General features: G+C 49.9%; 1 pseudogene; it reads right to left on the bottom strand.

The window, feature by feature from the left end:
* Positions 1-3,104: 3,104 nt before the first annotated feature.
* On the bottom strand, positions 3,105-5,851 carry LOC100430729 (beta-galactoside alpha-2,6-sialyltransferase 1 pseudogene; annotated as a pseudogene).
* Between the last annotated feature and the right edge of the window lie 689 nt (positions 5,852-6,540).

The raw sequence follows: 6,540 nt of genomic DNA, 5'->3' as shown, positions 1-6,540 counted from the left end.
AAAGTTTTGTTTTTTTTTTTTTTTTTGAGACGGAGTCTCACTCTGTAGCCCAGGCTGGAGTGCAGTGGCCGGATCTCAGCTCACTGCAAGCTCCGCCTCCCGGGTTCACGCCATTCTCCTGCCTCAGCCTCCCAAGTAGCTGGGACTACAGGCGCCCACCACCTCGCCCGGCTAGTTTTTTGTATTTCTTAGTAGAGACGGGGTTTCACCGTGTTAGCCAGGATGGTCTCGATCTCCTGACCTCGTGATCCACCCGTCTCGGCCTCCCAAAGTGCTGGGATTACAGGCTTGAGCCACCGTGCCCGGCCAAGTTTTTTTTTTTGAGAAGGAGTCTCGCTCTGTTGCCCAGGCTGGAGTGCAGTGGCCCGATCTCAGCTCACTGCAAGCTCCGCCTCCCGGGTTTACATCATTCTCCCGCCTCAGCCTCCCGCATAGCTGGGACTACAGGCGCCCACCACCTCGCCCGGCTAGTTTTTTGTATTTTTTAGTAGAGAAGGGGTTTCACCGTGTTAGCCAGGATGGTCTCAATCTCCTGACCTCGTGATCCGCCTGTCTCGACCTCCCAAAGTGCTGGGATTACAGGCTTGAGCCACTGCGCCCAGCCGAGTTAAAAGTTTTATACACTTCAGAATCACATTTAAATTAATCTGATCTCTTATATTAATAATAAAAATTAAAAACTAGATTCCACTCCGTGTAGTCTCAGTCTCCACACCAACATGTATTTACCATTGACAGAATGCCACCTTCTTCTGCACTCAATGATCATGATTCAAAGATTACAATGAGTGTGTCAAATCAGAACATAAAACAAACCAGGAATTCATGGGCCCAGAGAAGGGTAAAGAACTCGTCCCATCCAGCAGGTAAGCAGCCCAAGTTCTCTGCCCATTCCCAAGCAGAATCACACCCGAGTGGCAGGCAGGCAGTGAGGAGGAGAGCACGTTCTTCTTTGTCCGTAGCCTTGGGTGGTTTCTTGAGTGTCCCAAGTAGGGTAGTTGTTTCTCAATAGGAAAGGTAACTCTCTGAGGATAGGACAAGTGTGTTCAGGTAATCCTCACAACAGCACTGGGGGTGGGATCATCATCGCTTCTGTACAGATGTGGAAACAGAGGCCAGGGAAGGGAATTTGCCCAAAATAGCACAGCTAGTAAGTAGGGGAGCATCAATTTGAAAACCCAGGTCTTCTCACTCCAGGGCTCTTTCTCCTGCCTGTATAAGCTGAGGGTTTGGCAGGAAATGAGGATCCCAGCTCCAAGGTGGTTGCTTTGGAGCTCAAACATTAGATCCCCTTGAGCGCATGGGGCCAGCCCTGAGAGTCCAGAGGCCTGGGTCCAGGAACCCTGGCTCTACAGCATGACTTCATGATCTTGAGTGAGCCCTTTAACTTCTCTACACCAGGGCCAGAATAATCCAGTGGGGTTCCCTACCAGGGAGAGGGGATTCAGCAAAACCATCGGGGGAGTATGTTTGCTAACCACAGGGAGCCAGCCTCTGCCCACAGACTCTGATGTTGTTCCCTTGCAGGGAGGAAATGGGGTGCCATACTCCACTATCAGATTGGCATAGCAATCTGACATCACACCCCTCATACCTGGTGAGAATCAGTTTTGATCTCCAAGGTTCTGACCTCTGAGAGTGACATAAGTTCTGGAGAAGCACAACCCCCACCCCATTCCCTGAGACACCTTTTGCAGAAGGCCCATGAGGTCAAAGACATTGGGTTCAGGATACTTTAAAGCCAAAAATGCTTAAAAGTAATTTGGGAGGGGAAGATGGGTTTAAAAAGGGTTTAAAAAGGAAAAGAAAGGTGATAGTTAGGAGGAGGTTTGGGAATGGGTATTAAAAAGGAAGAGTTGGAGTATGGTGTGCAAACCCAGCTGGTAGGATAGGGTCAGACCAGGCCGAGCCTAGAGAAATCAGGTTTTAGGGACCTGGCTTCTCTGTTGTCTGCTGTGAGGTTGCGCTCACTATCTCAGGCGTGGGTAGGGGGCTTTGTCAAAAAAGTCTTGAGGCTGGGTGCAGTGGCTCTGTAATCCCAGCACTTTGGGAGGCTGAGGTAGGAGGATCACTGCAGCCTGGGCAATATAGGGAGACTGCATCTCTACAAATAACAACAACAACAACAACAACAACAACAACAAAATAGCCAGACTTCGTGGTGCATGCGTGTCATTCCAGCTACTTGGGAGGCGGAGGTGGGAGGATCAATTGAGTCCAGGAGGTCGAGGCTGCAGTAAGCTGTGATTGCACTCTAGCCTGGGTGACACAATGAGACCCTGTCTCAAAAAATTATATATATAGGTACATAGGTATATCCATATCCATTCATACATACATACATACATATATCTCTCTTGAGCCTCTAAGTTCAGGCAGGTTTTAGAGAATAAATATGGGAAGAAAGAAACACACAACTCACATTACTCAGACATAATCTGCTTGCCATGTTTCTCCTCTTCCTCTAAGACACACTCAAATGTCCCAGTGCTATGAAGCCTTGTCTGACCCACAGACACAGTAAGTGTGTGGCCTTCCTGGGTGCACTGACAGCAAGCCCATCTCTCTACAAGCCCCCGTGCAGTGAGCACTCTGAATCCTAACTGCCTATTTAGATGTCAATCTCTCACACTGAACTGTGAATAACAAGAGAGAAGGTGGACTAATCACCACCACACCCAGCTAATTTTTGTATTTTGAGTAGAGATGGGGTTTCATCATGTTGGCCAGGCTGGTCTTGAGCTCCTGGTCTCAAGTGATCTGCCTGCCTCAGCCTCTCAAAGTGCTGGGATTATAGGTGTGAGCCACTGCGCCTGGCCTACAACATGAAATCAATATCTAGGTGCAGATTTCAAGCAATATAGAGAATCAGTTTGTGAGAATGACATCATTCAGTTGGAACAAAGTCCAGCTTTGGCAGCCCTGTTGGGAAAGGTAGATCTTGCATCTACCTGTGTGGAAAGTGGGGAGGATGGGGTCTGGAGAGAATGCTGGTGTGGGTGTATGCGTGTGTGCATGTGTGCGTGTGTGTGTGTGGCAGAAGGCTCTCGGCTCATACACTCTTTGTGACTATAGGGGAGGCTGGGCCTGACTTCTTGCCCTCAGGCTCCTGAATTCCCAGAGATCTTGCTGACAGAGGTCCCTAGAGTGCAAGCGCAAGCTGGGATTGTTCAGGAAAATGGGCTTCCCAGGCTGGGGTGGCCAAGAGACCATTCATAAAAAACCAGGGAGCCCATGCTTAGCAGTGAATGGCCCAGAAGCCAGGCAGTGTAGCTTTTCCAAGCAGGTAAATGTCCTCACCTGTGCCCTCATAGAGGCACTTCACCAAATACAGCAGCGGGTGGTGGGCGCCCATCGTGCAGGCGCTGTTGAAGAACTGCTGGTGATAGCAGCCCAAGTCTGTCTCGTGCTTGGATGGTAGGAACTTGTAAATATCCACCTGGTCACACAGCGTCATCATGATAATGACACCAAGTATCCCAGAGGATGGAGGCATCACTGAATCTCTTCTAGGGAGATTTCTTGCAGGATGTCCCACAACTCCCAAGGCACCTGGGACTTGAGGATGTAAAAGGGCAGATTGGGGTGCAGCTTATGATAGCTCTTGTAGTTATTAAAGAAATTATAGTCTGGATTCTGGTACCACTTTGAAATATCTGAATGATATATAGATGCGTCCCATACAATTAGGATTCCTTCATTGTACAGACTGTCTCTGAGGAAATGCCTTTTTGTGGTGACCAACTGAGAGTTCAGCAGGCGAATGGTAGTTTTGTGGCTACATCTTGATGGAAGTTGGCTGTGGGTGCCTCATTAAACCTCAAGACTGCATCATGATCATCTAGATCTCTGCCCAGTTGCAAGGACTTCAGAGATCCTGCTGACGAGAAAACAGCACACTTGCCCCAAGACGTGGCTTGGGTCCTAATGCTGCCCTCGGGCAGGTAACCCTCCTACGCAGAGGTACTGAAGAGAAAATCTGTGGTCGCTACTGTGGATACGTTCACATGGTCCAGGAGGTGGCAGCGCAGGGCCTCTGCACTGAACTTAATGGTGGGCCCTGGCCCCTTGTAGGACACTGTACTTTTTCATGCTTAAATAATTCTTCCAGGTGGTTTGCAGCCTGGGGATAAGGTTTTTGGAAAAGCTGTCATTGTTCCACACCTGGAAGGAGGCCTCTGGATAGCCTTGGCTGGGCCTCTGGGGTTGCTGAGGGCCTCACTGCCCCTGTGGGGGTCTTGGGTGCTGCTTGAGGATGCAGATTGGTAATAAGACCTCATGGCCACTTTCCCCAGACTCTTCAACATCTGGAATTTCTTGGTTTGAAATTTAAGGGAATCATAGTAATTCCCTTTCTTCTTTTTCCTTCACACACAGATGACCGCAAACAGGAGAAAGGCCAGGACAGACCAGCTGAAGTTTTCTGCAGGTTGGTGTGAGCCAGGAGGAAGATGTGTTCAGGTAAGCCACTTCGTTCTGAGAAAGAAAGCAGGGAAGATTCTGGCTAGTGTCCCAGGGCTGTGGGCCCTCCAGGTCCTCAGGAACTAGCACTATTCTCTCTCTTTTTTTTTTTTTTTTTGAGACGGAGTTTCACTTGTTGCCCAGGCTGGAGCGAAGCCCCACGATCTCGGCTCACTGCAAGCTCCACCTCCCGGGTTCACGCCATTCTCCTGCCTCAGCCTCCCGAGCAGCTGGGACTATAGGCTCCCGACACAGCGCCCGGCTAATTTTTTTGTATTTTTAGTAGAGACGGGGTTTCACCGTGTTAGCCAGGATAGTCTCGTACTCCTGACCTCGTGATCCGCCCGCCTCGGCCTCCCAAAGTGCTGGGATTACAGGCTGAGCCACCACGCCTGGCTAGGAACTAGCACCATTCTCTATGGGAGAAAAGTTTGCTTTATTTGGCCTGGAGGCCAAGGCTTATTTTTCTCAAGATGATCAAAAACATCTCAGCTCTGGGATAGAACTCTGGCACCAGGGCTTGGGTCAGGCTCAAGGGGACCAGTTCATTTCAGCTGGGCTCCATGACATTCACTGCTTTTCTCAGGACTGCTGGCTGCAGGGCTCTGCAAAACCAGCTCTGTCCTTGCTCCCTGCACTCTGGGCTACAGAGGCTGCGGTTGCTCCACCCTACTTGGTTCTTGGTAGCTCCCTCTGTTAACACTGGGCAGTGCCCCAGACGTCTTCCCCTGCCAGGCCCTGCCCAGGACGTCCCTTCCCCAGGTGCCTGCGGAATATGTGCTTGGCAGGGGCAGGAGAACCAGGGGGCTGGGAGCCCCAGAAGGGAATCCCAGAGAAGGGGTCTGCTGGGGAAGAGCTGGGACAGAGGCTGCACGGTGGAGGAGACCAGAAGACTGGGGAAGGAGGAGAGGCTGGAAGAGGGGAAGAAGAGCGGGGTGGAGGGGCAGGAAGCCAGCTGCATTCTTCTAATTTAGGTCCAGATGTGACTACCAATGGTACGACAGATAAATAACACTCTCAAAAAAAGAAAAAAATCCAGTTGTTGAAAGAAGGATGGAAGAACCTCAATAAAAAATAACACTGTAACAGGAGAGAAGGAGAACATCAAAAGGTGGTCACCAGTTCACAGCACACATTACCTCCCTGCAACACAGGAGCAGCAAGCACAAGCGCTCTTGGCTTGGGCAGCAGACACTGTTCTTCAGTTAGCCCGCTTCATTGTCTCTGGGCTGCTCCCTTTGCCCATCCTCTTTGTCCATTGTCCTCCGTGATCACATCTAAAGTGTTTCTGGGATGGATTCCCCTTCTGAATTCTGCACAGCTTTAGCAGCTCATTTCCTGTTGATGCAAGATCTGAGAGCTGAGGATGCCTTAAGGTTATGCCAGCCATACTTGCTGGTCATAAGACTCATTTGGAGTGCTCATTAATACTTTAATTCCCAGCACTGATTTTTACCCTAATGAAGGAGAAGATTCTGGGAAACTGTCTTTGCCTGGATTCCCTAGAGAATAGAGCAAGAGGTAAACGTTTCATGGGAAAGCCTTAATGGGAGGCGCAATCCTAGGGTAACAAAACTTAGGGACCAGGGGAAGGAAGGCAGGCAAATGCAAGATGGTGTATTACTGAGCTGACCACAGCTGCACAAGAAAACATAGCTTGTGGTGGCCGGGCGCGGTGGCTCACGCCTGTAATCCCAGCACTTTGGTAGGCTGAGGCGGGCAGATCACCTGAGGTCGGGAGTTCGAGACCAGCCTGGCCAACATGGCAAAACCCTGTCTCTACTAAAAATACAAAAATTAGCCGGGCGTGGTGGTACACACCTGTAATCCCAGCTACTCAGGAGACTGAGGTAGGAGAATCGCTTGAACCTGGGAGGTGAAGTGAGCCGAGATTGCACCACTGCACTCCAACCTGGGGGACAGAGCAAGACTCTGCCTCCAAAACAAAAAGAATTAAATACTAGAAATTACAAATACTAGAACTGAAATGAAATGATAGTTTTAGGCCAGCTCTAATGGAACTGTCTGTAGTGATGGAAATGCTCTGTATTTGCATTGCTCAAATGCAAAGGAAGCGCC

Source organism: Macaca mulatta, chromosome 10 (genome assembly GCF_049350105.2).
Source record: "Macaca mulatta isolate MMU2019108-1 chromosome 10, T2T-MMU8v2.0, whole genome shotgun sequence".
Lineage (NCBI taxonomy): Eukaryota > Metazoa > Chordata > Mammalia > Primates > Cercopithecidae > Macaca > Macaca mulatta.
This window is presented reverse-complemented; position numbering and strand designations above follow the sequence as displayed.